The sequence below is a fragment of the Eschrichtius robustus genome, chromosome 16 (assembly GCF_028021215.1).
Source record: "Eschrichtius robustus isolate mEscRob2 chromosome 16, mEscRob2.pri, whole genome shotgun sequence".
Taxonomy (NCBI): Eukaryota; Metazoa; Chordata; class Mammalia; order Artiodactyla; family Eschrichtiidae; genus Eschrichtius; species Eschrichtius robustus.
The window spans coordinates 61,996,304-62,017,300 of NC_090839.1; the positions used below are offsets into that span (position 1 = coordinate 61,996,304).

A 20,997-nucleotide genomic window follows, 5' to 3' on the forward strand; every position below is an offset into this window, starting at 1 on the left:
TGATTATGAGTGGATCAGTAAGTTTTTGGCACCATTACTACCTGAACTTTTTGAGAGGTATAGTGACTGTTAGATTAATTTCATTACATTTTATTTTGTATAGCTTGCTACTACCTGCCAATTCATCCATTAGATTGATTATTTAGGTGTCTAGTTAGGAGGCTGGGAATCTTTCATAGGTAGGTTCTGGACTCTTGGAGTGCAGTGACGTGAAAGCTTCCGCCAGAAGAAACCCTTGTTTATTTTAAACTTAAGATTCATATGTTTAATTTAGTTAAGTTTAGGAGGTTATTCTGATCAGATGTTGTTACAGTACCTGCTCCCTCCTTGAAAGCTGTTACAGCTTTGATCAATTCAGATGACCACACCCCACGCTGGAATGTTTGTGAGGTGTGTGATGTTTTAGTGGGGTCACTCTGTGTTGTACTGATGCATTTGACAGGGTTTTACTTCCTGTGATGGGACCTGCATGTTCTCTGTGGAGTCCAGCACAGAGTAGCCTGTGATGCAAGAGGGTTTTGAGAGTCCAGCACAAATTTTGTGGCCCTCGGCAAAACGGGGAAGTTTCATTGATGTTATTCCAAATTTCTGATGGCCCCTCATTTTATTTGTGTTGAGTTAACGCTTAAAAAAATTTTTTTAAACTGCAGAAATCCAGCCACACAGCAGCTTATAGTATATGCAGATCTTTCTGAAAGAATATATATGGTGGTATTTTGTGACTAAATAGAATTCCATGGTATGTCTGGGCCTTTATGGTGGGTCCCAGTTTTTTCCATAGTTAGTAGCAGTGAACAGTCAAGTTTTTTTTAGGTTCCTATGGGATAAATTTCTGCAGGTAAAGTTGTTGGTTCAAAGGAATTCATTTTAAATTCCATATTAAAATTCAATATTAAAGTATTGATATGTCCTAACAAAGAAGGAGGATCGGCTAATACTTTTATCAACATGGTTATAAGAGTGCCTTTCCCCCTACATCTTAGCCAGTGTTGGGTAGCTGTACTACTTGCAGAGAGAAATGATCTCACGATTTCCATTTGCCTTTTGCCCCCTTGTATGAAGGAGGAACCTTTGCTTGAAATCATGTGGATTTGAATGCTGACCCCTCCACTCACTAGGTGTGGGAGCCTGGGTAAGTTTGCCTCTCTGGGCTCAGTTTCATCATCTGTGAAATAGAAAAAAATGATGCGAAGCTTAGTGACTTGAATTCTGTGGATACATTTACATCTGCATTTATAATCTGCCTTCCATCAGTGGAGCCCTTATTAACTCTGGAATGTGGCTGATAGTTGTTTTTTTTTTTTTAATGTGCCATTGAAAAGATTAATATATGCGTTTTTATAAAGAAAATTAAAATGTCAGACATTAGCGTAAAGGCCCTTTCAGCTTGTGTTCCTTTTTCAGCCCTCTCCAAAGGTAAAAACTGGATAGTTTTGGAGAGTAACCTTCCAAACAATTTTCTGTAGGTTTGTAAGTCCTTCATGCGTGTGGCCACTCAGCTGTGCTGGCTGACTCTGTGTAGGAGTTAGTGCTGGATCACACACTTGAGTGATGTGAGAGACTGGAACGTGGAAGCTCCAGGCTTGAAAATGGGCTGATTTCACCGTGTCCTGGGACAGTTTGAGACCAGAGGGGTAGGTACCAAGCACGAGGTGAAGCTTGCGGTCTGTGTAATGATTAGTTTTTAGGGCAAAAGCTTGTCCACATGTTCGCGAGATCCTACTTTCAAGAATGAAGTTGAACGCCTACCTAGGATGCCACCGGCCAGCAAGTACAGGTGACCTTCTTTTATGAGTCCTTAATCCTCGAGTTGGGGAGCCAGGCCTTCAGAACCCAGGGGACCGGGTGCTGGGAGGGCGTGTCCGCTCTGCGTTCAGTGCAGGGCCCGGTTGTGGGTTGCAGCACAGCGGCGCTTGGTAGGGCTGGGGTAGTCCTCTGCTGCGGATCTGGTGGGTGTGTGCTTTGAGCTGCCTGAAGTGTTTAGGGTCCGATCATTCATGGAGCTGTCATCGAGAGCGCCAGGAGCCCTAGGCTTTATCCAGCTGCAGCAATGAGGAAGGCTTGGCAGGCGTGCAGCCTGAGGAAGAAGGGCTGGGGGTGCTGGGGCAGCCCGCCCCCACTGGTTTCCCTGGGGTGCTTTCAGCCCACTGGGCCCGGTGGGCTCCTAATCCAGATGCCCCCCGTAAGTCCACCAAGGTATGTGCCACTGTACCTTTGGGATTTGTGGAAGGATTCTCAGACCGTTGGTGTCTGTTCCTTAGGGGTGGTGGTGATGCTGGACTGAAATTCCTGGGGGAGAGGAGAACATTCATCAAATCATGGAGGAGGTTGGTTGCTCTTTTCACCCATCTCTTCTACAGTGAGCCTTATGACCACAAAGGCAGTGTTGATTTCAAGGTGTATCTGCAAGTTGGTAACTACCACGAAGTTCTCATGTGCTGTTTGGGGATTCTTTGGTTAACATAAATGTCTACAGAACTGTGTTTGCTTACACAATTATATTGGGCATGTTAAGGCTTGTCTCTTGCCCATCTCAGTGTTTCTCAAGTGTTTGGACCGCGATCCACAGTAAGAAACTCCTCTCCCTTCAAGACCTAGTGTGGACACACACACACACACACGCACCCCCCACAACTGAAACAAGTTGTAGAGAATTGTTACCGTTTTGTGTGTGGTGCACTTGACTTTATGGTTTCTTGCTATTTCTCTAAACAGTATGCTGTCTGTGAACTACTACACTGATTTCCCACCCAGTTTGAAAAGCTGGGAGCTCTGGATATCAGCGCCTGGCACAAAGTGTAGGAACTTGGACATTTCTTGAATGAGTGAGTAGATAAAGGTGGCTTGAAGTTTTCTAGGTTTTCATGAAAAGTCCCTCTTTTTCCCTATGGACCTTCACAGTCTGTCAAGGACCAGGGTATGGTGGTCAGTGAGGTGAGCGCTGTCTCCTGTCCGAGGTGAGGTGAAGTTGCCTGGGATGACAGCTGCCCGTGGGAGGCACACCCAGGAGCCGCTCAATATGGGCACCTCCATTGTCCACCTGGCTGGATAAAATCCCCTTCCAGAGAGTGAGAAGGGTCTCCCCTGGGTTCTCCGCTCGCCTCCAGCTCCTTTCGCTATTTCCTCTCTTCCCTCCAATTCCGTGGTTCTCAACTTACCTGCACATTAGAATCAGCCATGGTCAGGTGTACCCCAGACTAGATGAGACTAGATGAGACTCCTTGGGGTGGGACCCAGGCCACTAGCATTTTTCAAGCTCATCTAGTGAGAACCAACTGTCCCAGGACCTCTGGTGCGTTCTGCAGAGAATGCAGAGGGGAATGGTGCTTTGGCCCTTTCCAGATTGCTTATTGGGCAGGTGGCCAGTGGCACCGGGCTCTCAGGCCAGCCCTGAGGCTGAGGGCAGCTGGTCCTCCTGTCAGAGGACCGTGCCCCTCCCCTTAGCTGCCTGCCCAGCCACCTTCAGTCCCTTAGGCCTTCAGGAAGTCTGGACATGACCAGCGCATTCTTCTGGGGCAGGCTGTTTTACTGGGTGTGGTAGGGGGAAGTTTGCACCCACAAGGCCCCAGGGTGCTGCACCCAGAAGGCCCCAGGGTGCTGTGAATCATGACTCACCAGGAGTGACCCAGCAGTCCTGCCCCAGGAGATGACTCTCCTGCACCTGGCGGGGCTGTGTCACCTTGGGAGAGGTTTAAAAATACAGATTCCTGGACTCCCCACCTACACACAGAATCCAAAGGTCTGGGGTGGGGACAGGGTTTCTATTCTTAAAAGAAGGCAAATTAAAAAATAAGAGTGGGTCCTAAGTCCTACTACCTGGTTACCTCTGTTTACATTTTAAAAATTTCATTGATAACACATGCACTTGGGAAAATAGTACAGAAAGGTTCAAGGTGACAAGTCTTCCTGAGCTGTCTCCTCCGGGATGTTGTCATGTGTGGAGGTGAGCCTGGAGTTGTGCGGCCTCCAGCCACTGAGGGAAGCTGGACCAAGGCCAGGGCTCATGGGCACAGCAGGAAATGAAGGACCTTGGTCCCAGAGTGTGCCAGCCATTGCATTCACTCAGCTTGGAATCCTGTTTCAAGGAGCAGTTCCCCGTTGCAGGAAATCAGGGTGGGGTGCATCCCACACTCATCTGTGCAGATCCCCGGTCTCCCTACCTTGTCAAGAGTTAACTGGGCGCACTTAAAAAATAATTGCTGTACATGTACTTAAATACACGTATTCCTGAAAAACTATACGAAAAGGGTCACATACACTCTCAACTGCACTTTTAGTTTTCAGTTAAAATAAGTTGGAGGGCTTCCCTGGTGGCGCAATGGTTAAGAATCTGCCTGCCAATGCAGGGGCACATGGGTTCGATCCCTGGCCCGGGAAGATCCCACATGCCGCGGAGCAACTAAGTCCAGGCGCCACAACTACTGAGCCTGCGCTCTAGAACCAGCAAGCCACAACTGCTGAGGCCGCGTGCCTAGAGCCTGTGCTCTGCAACAAGAGAAGCCACCGCAATGAGAAGACCACACACAGCAACGAAGACCCAATGCAGCCATAAATAAATTTATAAAAAAATAAGTTGGAGCTCTTCCCTTGCCAGCCTGTACAGATCTGTACCTTGTATTAGTAATGAATATTGTAATGAAAAAGGGTGAAGATACCTGCCAGCTCGTGGGGCAGGTCCGCCAGCTACATTTTCCGGATGAGGAGAGTAGAGCTTGGGTGCCTGGCATTGTGGCCACTGCCCTGTGCAGGGCTGGGTGCGCAGCGGGCTCCTGGGGAGCCCTTGGGGCTGCGCTGGCCACTGTGCTCGGACGACATGGAGCCTCGTGGGTACAGTCACCCACCCACCTGGGCAAGTGTTGGCCACTCTGCCTCGGTCTTCCCGTCCGTAAGGGAGGATGAAATGGGGTGATGCCTCACATGGAAGGATATCCACCTCACACGGAAGGATACCCGCCTCACAGCACCGAGTTCTTCATCCTGGCACCGGGGCCGCAAGAGAGCATTCTCCATTTCTCCAGGGGAGCCAGAGCGGCTGTCCTGAGGATGGAAAGTGGTGACAGCGGGGGACGCTGAGGCCCCCAGGCCAGAGGAGGGCGCTCTGGGGGAGGACGGGGCCGCCGAGGTCGACGGGGAGAGGCACCGGGACGCGGACCCGCCCCGAAGGGAAGACCTGGGCCTACACCCAAGGACAGCACGAGCGCGGCAGGTGGGCTCCGCGGAGCCGCCTGGGACCTGACGTCTGGGAGACTAAGCTGCGCAATGAAACCCGTTTTAAATTGGCTGGCTCTGCGCGCCTGGCGGCTGCCCGCGACCCCACATAGTGGGCTCCCCTCCAGATGTCCCGGCTTGGGTAGGCGACCAGCGGGGTCACCGCCGGTACAGGCTCACGGCAGGCAGGGGTGGGGGGCTTGAAGGCCGAGGGAGTTACTTCCAGGCCCTGGGCGCCGAGGTGGCCTCGTCCGAGGCTGGGGTCAGCTGTCACCCCAGCTGGTGTTCTCAGCAGGTGCCAGCGATGAGGGTTTCCCTTCTTGGTAATGACCTAGCAGGGCTCGGGGGCCACCCCACTGGAACCTTCCCCACAGGCCTCTCCTTGTGAACAGTTGCTCAAAGTTGTGCAAATACTGGAATTCTTTTGATTTATGTCTGCCCCCTGGGGTGCCCTTTCACCCACTGTTGAGAAGGCTGTGACTTTATTCTTTTTGGTTCATCTTCCATGTCATCTCATAGGACGCTCCCCTCCCCCATCATCCTCTCTGCCCCTTGTTTCTCATCCTGTCGTGGTTTTATTTACTGGTTTACTTTTGCGTTGTGTCTGCCTTTCCTGGAGGCCATGTGTGTTACTCACTGTCATTGTGCCTGTCACCGAGTGGACGTCCTTAACCATACTTGATGGGATGAGGGGATCCCCATTTTACATATGAGAAGACAGAGGCACTAAAAGGTTAAGGGGGTGCCCAAACCAGGGGCTGAACCCGTATCTGTCTGCTTCCGCCCTGTCTAGAATGTACTTGTGAGCATTCCTTGTCCAGCTGAAGCTCGGGTTCAAATTCAAGAGGGTTGGGACCTTGAGCAGGTTACCTTAACCTGAGCCTCAGTTTCCTCATGCAAAATAGGGATGACACTGGTTAACTACCTCCTGGGGTTGTAGGCAACAACTTCGTGTTTTGGGGGCCTGGCCAGGGACTGGAGGATGCCCATGTGAGCTGTGTGACCTGGTCAGCTGGACGAACTTGGACTGAGTTTGAGAACTTCCTTCAGACGCACACCATTCAGTGACACAAGCAGATGCTGAAATCGTGTCCCCTCACCCGCAGAGCCATGCACCCCGCAAGGTCCTGGCCCCCCACCCCTCCCCCGGGGGCACCTAGGGTCGTCCTTGAATATTACCTTAAGGCTGGGAGCCTGGCATTCTCCTGCAGTGACTCACTTCCTGTTTGGGCCTGGAGTTTGGAAGGTTGAAAAACAGCCAGGGTCAGCTCCTTGGAAATGTCTGGGCCCGCCCACCAGAGCCTTAAAGGGACAGTCCTCCTAGGGCAGGGCTTGTACCGGGGATTCCTGGTGCTGAGTGGGTGCTGATGAATGGGCCCAGCGACCCTGGTGTCAGGATTTGAGCCCAGGGAGCCTGCCGCCAGATCCCGCAGTGCTCCTCTTTTCCCCTAAGGACACCGCCCCAAGCCCCCTCCCACCCTGCACCACCTCCCAGTGCCCAATCCAACTGCTGGACTATTTTGGAGGGACCCACACTGCCAGGACCTCACTCCCTAATTCTGTTGAACTTTGGTCTGGGCCTTCATTGTCAAACTGGGTAACAGTACCCTAGGCTGGCTGTGAAAATTCCATGAAGTCCTGTTTGCTGGAGGTGGTCCATTCAGATGCTGACGGGGTCAGATCCATGAGTGCAGCTGGCATCCCCAGGATGAAGGTGAATTGCAGAGTGCACAACGGTTTAAGGAAGCTTGAGTTCAAAACAGGCTGTTGGCCCAACTGAGCACCTTCTGTGGGTGGGGCTGGCTTTGGCCTCCCTTGGGTCAGGGCACCTGGGAGAATGGGTGGATGCCTTTCCAGGCTCCTTCAGGCTCCTCACCTTGCCCACCTCTAAAATGGGCCCTCTCACCGGCCCTGGATTTGGGGTCCTGGCTTGGGATACTCAGGAATCCATGAGCTGTAACTCACACTTACTTATTCTCGGGGTTTAGTCCCTGCTCCTGGACCACCCGCCTCCCCCCGCCCCCGCAAACTCCCTCCCATCCCCAGACTGTGCCAGGGTTCTGGTGGTGCCTCGGGTCTGCCCTCCAGGGCTTTGCCTCAGAAGTCCTTCCTAGTCCCAGCTGTGGCTGTAATCCTTCCATTAGCCTGTGCAGGAGACAAACATGGCTGTGGGCAAAGCAGGCTTGGGCTTCTTGGCCAAAACAAACAGGAAGTCCACCAATCCTGCAGGAATTTGTGCTGTGCCCACAGGGAGATGAAAGGCCAGTTGTGCTGGTAACCCCATTTCTCCACTGTCTCTTGGGTGCTTTACGTGCATATATCCCATTGCAAGGTTATTGCAACCCCTAAGGCATGTGTATGTGTCTGTTTTGCCAATGGAGAAGCTGCTGCTCAGAAAGGTTGAGTGACTTGTCTGAGGATACCCAGCTGGCACTCAAACTTGGAATTTCATTTCTGTAGTCCAGACTCCGTCTGTGTGACTTTCCTTTACCTGATCAAGGCACAATCCTTGTTGTCATGGAACTTGTGATCCGGTGGCGGGTGTGTCATTCGGGATCATTTTATGTGTTTAACTTTGCTTTATATTCACTCCAGGTAAATGGTGATGTTTCGTGGTCTCAGCATAAAGAGAGAGAATAGCTTCTTTTCCACTCAATCATGCCTTTTCTTTAGTATAAAAATGGAATTCTTTATTAGAATGGCTGGCACACTATTTAAAGAAACAGAACAACACAGCAGGACTAAAAAAAGTAATGCTGATGTACGATCTCTGGACACAGGATTTGAATATCCTGGCTCCACCACTGCTGAGCTGTGTGACCTTGAGCAAACCCACTTAACTGCTCTGTGCCTCAGTTTCCTCATCTAAAATGTGGATAAGTTGTTGTTATGAGGCTTAAATGGAGTTAATGACTTAATAATCTAAAGTTCTTATAGTAGCATTTGCCATTTAGTAAGCACTGTAGAAGTGTTTTTTTTTTACTGTGATAGAATGGATAAATATACTATGGAAGGGGGAATTCCCTGGCGGTCCAGTGGTTGAGGCTTCACATTAGCACTGCCGGGGGCGGGGGGGCGGTGGGTGGGGGCAGGTTCGATTCCTGGGTGGGAAACTAAGATCCCACAAGCCGTGTGGCATAGCCCCCCAAAAAAAGGAAGGGTCCTCACCCATAACAGATAGAGTTAATAGCCCCCTTGGTCCCTCAAACCCCTAGGGCAGGCTTGTCTTGGGGATTCCTGGTGGTGAGTGGGTGCTGATGAATGGACCCAGGGACCCTGGAGTCAGGATTTGGGTCCAGGGAGTCTGCCACCAGATCCTGCAGTCCTTCTCTTTTTCCCTAAGAACCCCCCTCCACCCCCTCCCACTTTTATCCCAGAGGCAATAGTTTTGACATTATTTTGGTACCTATCTTTCTGGACCAGGAGTCAGTAACTACAGCCTGTATGTAGCCTAAGGGCCAAATTCTGCCCCCGCCTGGTTTTGTGAATAAAGTTTTATTTACATTCGTTTGCTTATATATGGTCTAGGGCTGCATTTGCAGAGTTGAATAGTTGTGACCTTATGGTTCGCAAAGCCCAAAATGTTTACTCTCTGGTCCTTTACAGAAAGCTGACCTCTGCTCTAGACCATTTATCATTAAAAAAAAAAAAAAAAAAGAATTATATTGTAGGCATTTGTTTAGCAGTTTGCTTTTCTTCACTTAGTATTAAATCAAGGACCTCCTTGGGAATTCCCTGGCGGTCCAGTGGTTAGGACTCGGCGCTTTCACTGCCGAGGGCCCGGGTTCAATCCCTGGTTGGGGAACTAAGATCCCTCAAGCCGTGTGGCATGGCCAAAAAAAAAAAAAGGAAAAAAAAAGATCCCTCCACACGCAGACCAGCCTGCTGCTAGTATTTCAGAGTTTGGCCATCCCATAATTTATTAGCCCATCTCTGTGATGTCATTTAGTTTATTTCCCTGTAGTCTATTGCAAAAAGTGCTGCAGTGATCCTTTTGTGTATATGTGTGAGATTTCTAGATACCAAGAAATAGAAATTCTGGGTCAAAGCATACATACGTTTAAGAGTTTGATGGAGACTATCAAATCCTCTTCTCAAAAGGCCAGTTTACCATAATTCAAAAAGATACATGTACCACAGTGTTCACTGCAGCATTATTTACAATAGCCAGGACATGGAAGCAACCTAAGTGTCCATCAACAGATGAATGGATAAAGAAGATGTGGCACGTGTATACAGTGGAATATTACTCAGCCATAAAAAGGAACAAAATTGAGTTATTTGTAATGAGGTGGATGGACCTAGAGTCTGTCATACAGAGTGAAGTAAGTCAGAAAGAGAAAAACAAATACCGTATACTAATGCACGTATATGGAATCTAAAAAAACGGTACTGATGAACCTAGGGGCAGGGCAGGAATAAAGACGCAGACGACGTAGAGAGCAGACTTGAGGACACAGGGGGGAAGGGGAAGTTGGGACGAAGTGAGAGAGTAGCGTTGACATATATACACTACCAAGTGTAAAATGGATGGCTAGTTTCCCACTGCATAGCACAGGGAGATCAGCTCGATGCTTTGTGACCACCTAGAGGGGTGGGATAGGGAGGGTGGGAGGGAGACGCAAGAGGGAGGAGATATGGGGATATATGTGTACGTCTAGCTGATTCACTTTGTTATACAGCAGAAACTAACACAACGTTGTAAAGCAATTATACTCCAGTAAAGATTTTTTAAAAAGCCCAGTTTATACTATCCCCAGCAATGTCTGCAAGCACCCATTTTCCCATATTGTCTCCACACTTGAAGGTTGAATCTTGCCAAATTAACTTTGAATTTATGGTACAAAGTTGAATTTATAGTTCTCATAAAAGTCTGAAGGGATTTTTGGAAACGCATCAGAAATATTGCTATTTAAGTTCAGCTGAAAGAATTCACAGCTGAGATTAGCTAAGGAAATTTTGAAATCATCAGAAAATAGCACAAATGATGGAAAGGATGGATTAGCCAACAAGTGGTGTCAGGGGAAACAATATTTGGGGGAAACATTGTTAGAGCATCATTTCACGCTTCCAGATATATTGAGAGATTAAAAAGTTAAACGTAAAACATAAACAAGGAAAATGTTTGTGAACGCTTAACCTTATAAGCGTAAAGAAATGGACAATATTTTTTAAAAATAAAAAATTGATTGTGAGCATAAATTTAAACTCTTGTTCATCACCAATATGAACAAAATTGAAAGGAAAATGGGACTGTGACATGTAATACACCAAAAGAAAAATAGGAACAGGGAATTCACAGGCAGAAATGCAAATGACGAATCAATATGTGAATAGAAAGTTCATCCTTACTTTGTGAAATCCAAATTTTAAAAAGAGATACTGCGTTTTGAATACAGTTTTGAAATGATAAGTGGATACTACTCAGCACTGGGAAGTCCGGGGTGATGTACCTTCATACATGCTGCTCCTGAGAAGGCAAACTTCCAATATTCCAAAAAATTAGTTGGCCATCTGTATCAAGATCTTTAAAATTGGTCCTAGCTTTTGATCCTATAATTCCACTTCTAAACATTTACCCCAAGAGGGGAATAATCAGAGTTGTGGAAACTGCTTCTTATGCAACAATATGAAGTGTAGTATTATTTGGAATAGAAGACACAAAGAAATAATATAAAAACCTAGTGATAGGGGACTGATAAACACATCTTATTAGTTTCACTAGGTGGAAAATTATGAAGTCTTTATAAAGCATGCTCTTGACTATTTCAAGAAATGGGGAAATGCTCATAATATAATGGGAAATGTATGCAGCATGATCTTAATTTGGCTAGAACAGTGCCTGGCAGCTAGTTTTCAGTAAATGTGAGCTACTATCGTTATTGATGATGTCAAACCCTCCAATGATCATTCATTCATTCATCGCTCAGTTGCACGCGTATCAGTGTTCCGGCTCCTTGCCTGGTCCACCCTGTGTGAGCCATTTGGAGAAGGTTGTAGAGCAGTGGCCCCAGGCTCCTTCCCCCTGTGGGGGGGTCCCTGGACCGTCAGCTGGCTCTGTTTCTGGCTGAGCACTGCCATCTAGAGGCTGCTGGCCCACAGGGCAGCTGTCCCTTGCAGCCCCTCCCTCTGACCCTGGGCTCCAGCCCCAGGGGTGGAGAGGGCCCAGTCAACCCTGCACCCCGCCCCATGGGAGGTCTGCTTGGTCAATGCTAGAAAGACGCTTAAGTCAGGATCCTTACAGGGATCAAGGAAGCCTTTGGGGCCGTGTTTCTTAAAATGTGGCCCTTGAACCTGCATCGGTGTCAGCTGGTGGGAGACTTAATAGTAAAGATCCAGGGTACATCCCAATCCCCCTGAATCAGACCTTGCTGGGGGGAGGTGGTGGGCAGGGGTGCTGAATAGCTAGAATTTTAACATGCTCCTTGGGTGATTCTGATGCACATTGAAGTGTGTTTTTGTTTTTAATTTTTATTAGAGTGTAGTTGCTCTACAATGTTGTGTTAGTTTCTACCGTACAGCAGAGTAAATCAGCTATATGCATACATATATCCCCTCCTTTTTGGATTTCCTTCCCATTTAGGTCACCACAGAGCATTGAGTAGAGTTCCCCGTGCTATACAGTAGGTTCTCATTAGTTATGTATTTTATACGTAGTATCGATAGTGTATATATGTCAGTCCCAATCTCCCAATTCATCCCGCCCGCCCCTTTCCCCCTTGGTATCCATACGTTTGTTCTCTATGTCTGTGGCACATTGAGGTTTGAGAGCCATCGATAGACCATTGATATTTTATAATTTAATGGGGGCCAGAGCTTGGCATAGAGCCTTTGACCCTAGAAACATACATATAGATAGATATATTTTAGGAGGTTTCTTGACTCCATTTTAAGACTTTTTAAAGAGCAGTTTTAGGTAAGCAAAATTGAGAGGAAGTACAGAGATTCCCATATTATAGCCCCCACCACCACCAGGTAGCCTTTCCCATTATCAACATCCCCTACAGAGTGGTACATCTTATGAACTTAGACTGACACATCATAATTGTCCAAAGTCTATAGTTTACATTAGGGTTCATCTGGTGGTGTATATTCTATGGGTTTGGACATAAGAATAATGACAGGTATCCATCATCATAGTATCGTACAGAGTATTTTGCTGCCCCCCAAATCCCCTGTGGTCCACCTATTCATTCCTCCCTCCACCACAACCCCTGGAAAACACTGATCTTTTTACTGTCTCCCTAATTTTGCTTTTCCCAGAACGTCACATAGTTAGAATCATATAGTACATAGCCTTTTCAGACTGGCTCCTTTCACTTAATAATATGCATTAAAGATTTCTCCATATCTTTTCATGGCTTGATAGCTCATTTCTTTTTAGTGCTGAATAATATTCTATTGTCCGGATGTACCACAGCTTATGAATAAAGCTACTGTAAACATCCACGTGCAGGTTTTTGTGGGGATCTAAGTGTTTAGCTCCTTTGGGTAAATACCAAGGAGCAAGATTGCTGGATATTGTATGGTAAGAGTATGTTCAGTTTTGTAAGAAACCACCAGACTGTCTTCCAAAGTAGCTGTACCATTTTGCATTCCCACCAACAATGTATGAGAGTTCCTGTTGCTCCACATCCTCACCAGCATTTGATGTTGTCAATATTTCAGATCTTGGCCGTTTAAGTAAGTATGTAATGGTGTTCACTGTTGTTGTAATTTGCATTTCCCTGATGACATATGATGTGGAGCATTTTTTCATATGCTTATTTGCCATCTGTGTTTCTTCTTTGGTGAGGTGTCTATTAAGGTCTTTGGCCCATTTTTTAATAAGGTTATTTATTTCCTTATTGCTGAGTTTTATTTATTTACTTATTTATTTTAAAAATTATTTATTTATTTATTTATTTATTTTTGGCTGTGTTGGGTCTTCGTTTCTGTGCGAGGGCTTTCTCTAGTTGCGGCAAGCGGGGGCCACTCCTCATCGCGGTGCGCGGGCCTCTCACTATCGCGGCCTCTCTTGTTGAGGAGCACAGGCTCCAGACGTGCAGGCTCAGTAGTCGTGGCTCACGGGCCTAGGTGCTCCGCGGCATGTGGGGTCTTCCCAGACCAGGGCTCGAACCCGTGTCCCCTGCATTGGCAGGCAGATTCTCAACCACTGCGCCACCAGGGAAGCCCCTTATTGCTGAGTTTTAAGAATTCTTTGTGTATTTTGGATAACAGACCTTTATCAGATGTGTCATTTGCAAACAGTTTCTCCCAGTCTGTGGCTTGTCTTCTAATTCTCTTGACACTGTCTTTTGTAGAGCAGAAGTTTTTAATTTTAATGAAGTCCAGCTTATCAATTATTTCTTTCATGGATTGTGCCTTTGGTGTTATATTTAAAAAGTTATTACTATGCCCAAGATTATCTATCTAGGTTTTCTCCTGTGTTATCTTCTAGGAGTTTTAAGAGTTTTACATTTTACTATACAAATCAGTTTTCACTGCAAAGTAAAGGAGCTGTTACAGTGGAGGATTACTGGACTGAATGTCAATATTATGACATAGTATGAGTGTGTTTCGTGTTTGGTAATTGCAATCATTGTTGCTTTTGTTGTGGTCATCCATTTACAATGCTTGGTGCCAGTCTATTTATCTCTTGTAAAAATAAAATATAGCATGTGTCTGTGAAAAAAAAAAAGAGTTTTACGTTTTACATTTAGGTGTATGATCCATTTTGGGTTAATTTTTGTGAAGGGTGTAAGATGCTGCAGCCATAGCCACAGTGAGCCCTGGAGAGAGAGAACGCTGATCTGCTCCTCATAAACCCTCTGGGGCATGAGTGGGGCTGGCTCTTTCACCCACATACCCTGGAGAAGGGGGAAACCCTATTTTCTGTTAGTCTGTTCACTATTCTCTGTCATGGGGATAGCTGCACTTTAAAAATTTCTGATTGATAAAATAAGCAGTGATTTGAGTGTAATAGCGTAAAATTCTAAATGTACTGTATTTGTATAACTTCTCTCTTCTGAGCAACATAGTAGCGTTAGTAACTAATACCTTACCATTGCCAGGTACATGAGAAAAAGTGTCACAAAATAGGATTTGCAAATCCTAGCTCATCACCTATTAATGCTGTGACCTTGGTCAAGCTACTAACTTCTAAGTTTTTCATCTGTGAAAGAGGATTAACAAGAATATCTTACCTGTGGCAAAGACTGCTCATTTTCCCCCAAGATCCTTTCCCCCCTGAATTTTAGCCAGGGCTATGCCAAATGAAGACTACATTTCTCAGTTTCCTTTGCAGCTACGTTTAGCCTTGTGACCAAGTTCTGACCAATAGGGCGTAAGTGATGTGGGGAACTTCTGAGATGGGCTGTTGCCCTTCTCCTCCCCTTTCCTCCTTCCCCTGAGCTGGACTGCAGGTGCAATGGCTGGAGATGGAGCAGCCGTCTGGAACGTGAAGTCGTTTTAGGAATGGAGAGTGGAGGGCATGCATAGTAGATGGACAAGACAGAAGAAAGTTGTTTCTCTGATACTGTGGAGCTGCCACACCAGCCCTGGACCACTCCATAACAGATTTTTATGTCACAGAAAAGTAAACTTCTATCTTATTTAGGCCACTGTCATTTTGGGTCTCTGTTACTTGTAACTGAATTTAGGCCTATTAAATGCATGACCTCATAGAGTTCTTGGAAAGATTAAATGAGAGACTATGTACAACTTGCTTATTGCAAGAGCTAGCGAGCGCATTATCAACACTCAGTAAATGTTAGCTTCTTGTTGTAACTTCTCTAGCATCTAATTATAATAGCTGTCCCTCATCTCCAATGAGAGCTCTAGAGGGGAGTCCTTCCGGAAAGAAACATGATCAAGACTGTGTTGGTTCCAAACAATAAGTAGTATCTGGGAATTCCCTGGCGGTCTAGTAGTTAGGACTCAGCTCTTTCACTGCCAAGGGCCTGGGTTCAATCCCTGGTCGGGGAACTAAGACCCCGCAAGCCACGTGGTACGGCCAAAAACAAAACAAAAAAAAATAAACAACCAAAAAAAACCCCAACAGTATCATCTTCATAAACAACGAATTCAGTTAGAAATGATTTCATTTGCGCTCTTCTGTTTACTAGTTTTAGCTGACAAAGCTCAGCTTTCCAAGTTTGCATGGTATTTTAATTGCAAGATAAGTCATACATTCTTTTATTTTAAAAATTTTATTATTTATTTATTTATTTTTGGCTGCATTGGGTCTTCGGTGGCTTCTTTTGCTGCGGAGCACAGGCTCTAGGGGTGCAAGCTTCAGTAGTTGTGGCGCATGGGCTTAGTTGCTTCACGGCATGCAGGATCTTCCCGGATCAGGGCTCGAACCCATGTCCCCTGCATTGGCAGGCAGCATACATTCTTTTAAATAGCTGTGTTTACAAACACATAGCTCCATTGTTCCACATTGGAAACCCAGCCTTTCAAAACAATTTAGGTGCATTCTTCTCCTTGGCTTTCCCAGAGTCAATGGCCCCAGTTCAGCTTTGTGCTTTGTAACCTATGGGTGGTCTATTTATCAAATATTCAGTGATATCTACTGTGTCCAATTAACATTTGTTTGACTCAGCTGTTTCTAAGGTCCCGTTTAGCTCTCACGTTCTCAGTATTTTGATTCTGCAAAATACTGCGAGTCTTTAGAATGCAAACCTTGATTCCTAAGGAATCCCAAGGGATAAAGCACAAGCAGAGTAAAACTGAAGGAAGAAAATTGTAACAAGGTTTGTTATCAATGGATGAAAGTAAAGAGAAGATAAAAATCAAGATGGTTACTCTTTTTTTTTAATTTTTTTAAAGAGCTATTCTTTTCTTTTTTTAATTTATTATTATTATTTTTTTTGGTTGTGTTGGGTCTTCGTTTCTGTGCGAGGGCTTTCTCTAGTTGCGGCAAGCGGGGGCCACTCTTCATCGCGGTGCGCGGGCCTCTCACTATCGTGGCCTCTCTTGTTGCGGAGCACAGGCTCCAGACGCGCAGGCTCAGTAGTTGTGGCTCACGGGCCTAGTTGCTCCGCGGCATGTGGGATCTTCCCAGACCAGGGCTCGAACCCGTGTCCCCTGCATTAGCAGGCAGATTCTCAACCACTGCACCACCAGGGAAGCCCAAGATGGTTACTCTTTAATGTTTAAAAAAAAACTTCAAAATCAACAATATTAAATGTAACATTTGGGGGGGGGTGGATAAAGCCTATTACTACTCTACATTGATATAATTTAAAACAAACCTGTAAGTACTAATATTTTTATTATGGCAGAAAGCACTATTTTATATGTTAACTCAATTTTTAAATGGGTTGTATTTTAACAGCCCATCAATCGTTCAACAGGTAAATTGGAAGCTATTTTCTCTGTAGAAAATAGTAAAATAATAACATTTCCCAAGCTAGCCTAACAGGCCCATTTAAACTAAATGGTAGCTGAATTATATACTTATAAATATGGTTCGAGTTCTGGGGTCCAGGAGAAACTTTAGCTTCATTTATTGAGATAACCATGCTTTTCTTAAAATTAAGTTGTGTGAAGTGAAATTCCTATTCGTCGTCCTTCTTGTTCTTGTATTTCGTCTGATTATTTTTCTTTAGGCCAATCCATATCAAGGTTTTAGCTGCCCTTCCCTGAAGAACAGGTACCGAATCCTTTTAATGTGCTTGATAAGGCACCCATCTCTATTTATGAACAGTTTTTTGGTTGTTATTAAAGCATCCCTAGTATCTGGGCAAGAATAAAATCGAGTAAGTCATGTTCCATAAGTAGCTTGTGATCAGACACCTTGCCTTGTGTCTTTTTTAATTTTTATTTTTTACTTATTTATTTTTTTGGCTGCGTTGGGTTTTCGTTGCTGCGCGTGGGCTTTCTCTAGTTGTGTCGAGCGGAGGCTACTCTTCATTGCGATGCGCGGGCTTCTTATTGCGGTGGCTTCTCTTGTTGCGGAGCACGGGCTCTAGGCGCATGGGCTGCAGTAGTTGTGGCTCGCGGGCTCAGTAGTCGTGGCTCGCGGGCTCTAGAGCACAGGCTGAGTAGTTGTGGCTCACGGTCTTAGTTGCTCCGCGGCATGGGGGATCTTCCCGGACCAGGGCTCGAACCCGTGTCCCCTGCATTGGCAGGCGGATTCTTAACCACTGCGGGCAGGCGGATTCTTAACCACTGCCTCACCAGGTTAGTCCCTGCCTTGTGTCTTAATGGGAAACCATGAAGAATCAGAAGAGTGGATCTAGAGATAAAAGCCAAGAGAATTTCTGAGAACAGAGTGCAGGAACCATCCAGTCAGGAGTCAAGGATAGAATTGAAGTTCAAATAGAACAAGGACTTTGCCTCAAGAATTTGAGTCAAGTTGACTGTGGGTTTTTTTTTGTGTGTGTGTGTGAATAATATTTCTTTCTCATGCTGTAAATTCTATTTTATTTTATTTTTTTTGGCTGCGCCGTGTGGCATGCGGGATCTTAGTTCCCGACCAGGGATCGAACCTGTACCCCCTGCAGTGGAAGCGCCGAGTCCTAACCACTGGACCGCCAGGGAAATCCCTGACTGTGTGTGATTTCAGCACGTATGCAGTGACCCCCTTCTCTTTTTCTTCACTTTCCACAGAACCCAAAATTTATTGGGGTATCCACTGGATTAGGGCTGCTGTAACACATGACCACAAACTGGCTGGCTGGAAGAAAAGACATTTATTCTCACAGTTCAGGAGGCTGGGAGGCTAAAATCCAGGTGCTGAGGGGGGCTCCCTATGGGGGAAAAGAGGGAGAAATGGCTCCAGGCCTCGCTTCCAGCTTCTGGTGGCCTGAGGTGTTTCTTGACTTATGGCCGTCTTCTCCCTGTGTCTTTGCATTGTCTTCCCTTTGTTTGTGTCTTTATGTCCAAATTTCCCCTTTTTATAAGGACATCAGCCCTATTGGATTAGGGCCCACCCTAATGACCTCATTTGAAATTGATTATCTCAGTTAATCTGATATCTTCAAATATGGTCACATTCCAAGGTCCTGCAAGTGAGGACTTTGACATCTTTTGGGGAGGGGGCCCAAGCATCCACCCTCCTCAAGGGAGGTCCCACAGTGTATGTCTGGCCAGCGGGGACTAGCTCCCAGCTCTCTCTAACTTTCCACATTCCACATCACGTCGCTCTAGAGCTCCGTATTTACCCATGTGAAAGGGGGCCGCTAACTGCACGTGAATCTTACGAAATCTCTAGTGTGGGAATCCTAGAAGGATCTCTGAAGAATCCAGACGGCCCCCTTTCCAGGTGAGCCGGCCCAGGGAAAGGAACCTGCCCAAGGTCCCGGTCCAGGGACAGAACAGGACTCTGGGGAAAGGCTTTGCCTGGGAGGCCCCATAGCCACAGGTTGTGAAGGAAAACCTTGGGCCACCTGCCTAAGCTGGAATCCGGCTGTGGAACTCGCTAGCTCTGTGACCTTGAGCAGGTCGCATGACCTCTCCGAGCCTCAGTTTCCTCACAATCACGAGGATCAGAAGAAGGGCCATATTGGGGACTTCCCTGGCGGTCCAGTGGTTAAGACTCTGAGCTTCCACTGCAGGGGGCGCAGGTTCCATCCCTGGTCGGGGAACTAGGATCCCACATGCCATGCGGTGCAGCCAAAATAAATAAACAAATAAAATAAATAATTATCCTATTTAAAAAAAAAATTTTTTTTTAAAAAGAAGAAGGGCCGTTTACAGGGTGCTCAGCACTGGGCCTGGCGAGCAGCGAGTGTTCACGAAGGGTTAGCCAATTGCTGTCCATCTCAGGGCCATTCCTCCGAGGGTGGCTGTGACCCTTGTCCTGCACTGAGGCTTGGCTTGCAGTCAGAATCCTGACTTCACTTCTCGGATGTGTGATCTTGGGTGACCAACTTCAGGTCCCCGAGCTACAGTTTTCCCATCTTTAAATGGGGTGAATGATATTCCCCATCACAGAGAGTCATTATGAGGCTTAAAGCCCATTTATTCATTCAACAAATATATATTGCGGTCTTTTACTGCAGGAGTCTATCTAGAGATAAATAGTAAACAAATGAATGAGGGACTTATTTAGCAAGTGGGAAGGATGTAAGTGCTGCAGGGAAAACAAAGCAAAGAATGGGAAGGAGGTAGAAAGGGAAAGAGAGGGGGTGGCAATTTAAAGACCTGAAGGGGAGGAGGGAGTGAGCCATGAGGGCACAGAACGTGCAAAGGCCCTGGGGCAGGAGGGTGCCTGGTGGGTTTGAGGGACAGGATGGAAGCCAGTGTGCCTGGAGGAGAGCAGGGGAGCAGAGAAAAGAGGGAGGAGGAGGTGAAGTCAGAGAGGCACAGAGGCTGCTGGAAGGATCTTGGACTTACAAAGAGTTCAAGTTTAGCCATTGCAAACATTCCACTCATATTTTTGGGGCTCTGCCTTGTCCCAGGAACTATCTGGTACTGGGGACAGTCCAGACCTCGAAGAGCTCAGCCCTGTACTTGGGGGATGTTGGGGCTTTGCAAAGGGGCCAGATCTGGGGAGTTCTTGGGGTTGTATCTGGGTCTTCTTAGTTTGGGACCAGAAATGGGTGCTTTGAAAGCTTTTGGAAGCAGACAAATACACCCTTTCAACATCTAGAGTCTTATTTATTAGAAATGACTTAAAATTTTTTTTCCTAGGGGTGACTGAAGCCCACTGTTTGCCTGGGTCTCTTTTTCTCCTGTGCCCACCGGTGGCTGAATTTAGTTCATTTGCCTTCTCCTGCACTGCTGCTGGCAGAACTCTGCCAGCCTTTGGGTTGGATACAGATAATATATTCTGTTGAAGAGCAGGCATTCTTATTATTATTTAAATCTTTGAAACATTAGTCTATTGAATATGGAACTTGAATCCGATGGGGCCTTTGGACCAAATTCTTTTCTTTTCCTCACTCCCATCTCTCCCCCATCCCTCCCCTCCCCATCCCTCCTTCCCCAGTTCCTCCCCTCCAACCCCCCCCCCCCCCCCCCCCCCCCCCCGCCGAGCTCCTTCCTGGTTTTGTTCTCCCCAAATGATGCCAGTTCCTGTGTCTGTGTCTCTGTGTCACTTGCTGTTTCTCTGTTCTGTCTCCTTATCCCTGTCTTGACTCCAGCGATATTGACATTTGGGGCTGCATCCTTCTTTGTTGTGGGGCCGTCCTGGGCACTTTGGGATGTTGAGCAGCAACCCTGGCCTCCACCCACTAGATGCCAATAGCACCCCCTCCCCAGCTGTGACAACACAGATTGTCTCCAGACACTGCCAGCTGCCCCCTGGGGGACACAGTAGCCTGGAGAACCTCTGGCCTGTCCCCTTCTTCATCCCTCGGTCTCTCTCTCATCAACTGTCTCTCTCTGTCTCTGGCCAACACGAGCAAGTAATCAGGGCTGACTGTCCCCAGGGCTGGGAAGCCAGGCTGCACCCCATCACCCGCATTTCTTCTGGCCTGTACTCCGCCCCCGTCTCAGTTTCCATGGGGTTGAACCGTGAGCTGGCAAAAGAGTGGGAATGGGGACCGAGGCCAAGAAGAATGTTGGCCTGTTCTGCCCATGTGGGTCTCAGAGCACCTGCAAGATCACGGGGTGGGTGCTTGTTAAACCTGGAGGTTCCTCTCATTGAGACCCCTTCTTCTGGGCTTTGGATAAACACGAGTGACAGCGGCCTATGGCCTGTGTCTTGGCTTCCAAAAGCTGCCTCAGCAGATGGGTAACTACTGCGTATCCCGGGCCTTTCTGTCTCTCCCTGGAACCCAGTGAACAAATTAAGCGCCAAGGGTCTCCTGAATTCTCCATGGCTTGGGCTCTGGCCAAGGGGGCTGGTGTACCTGG

At 46.9% G+C, this 20,997-nt stretch overlaps 1 long non-coding RNA gene across 1 annotated transcript in view; it reads left to right on the top strand.

Annotated features, from left to right (window-relative positions):
* The first annotated feature begins 5,179 nt into the window (after nucleotides 1-5,179).
* LOC137750546 (uncharacterized) overlaps nucleotides 5,180-20,997 on the top strand; it is an 85,221-nt gene continuing 69,403 nt past the window's right edge. The window contains exon 1 of the long non-coding RNA XR_011070477.1: nucleotides 5,180-5,350. This is a non-coding gene — a long non-coding RNA (uncharacterized lncRNA). The remainder of the gene's footprint in view (nucleotides 5,351-20,997) is intronic.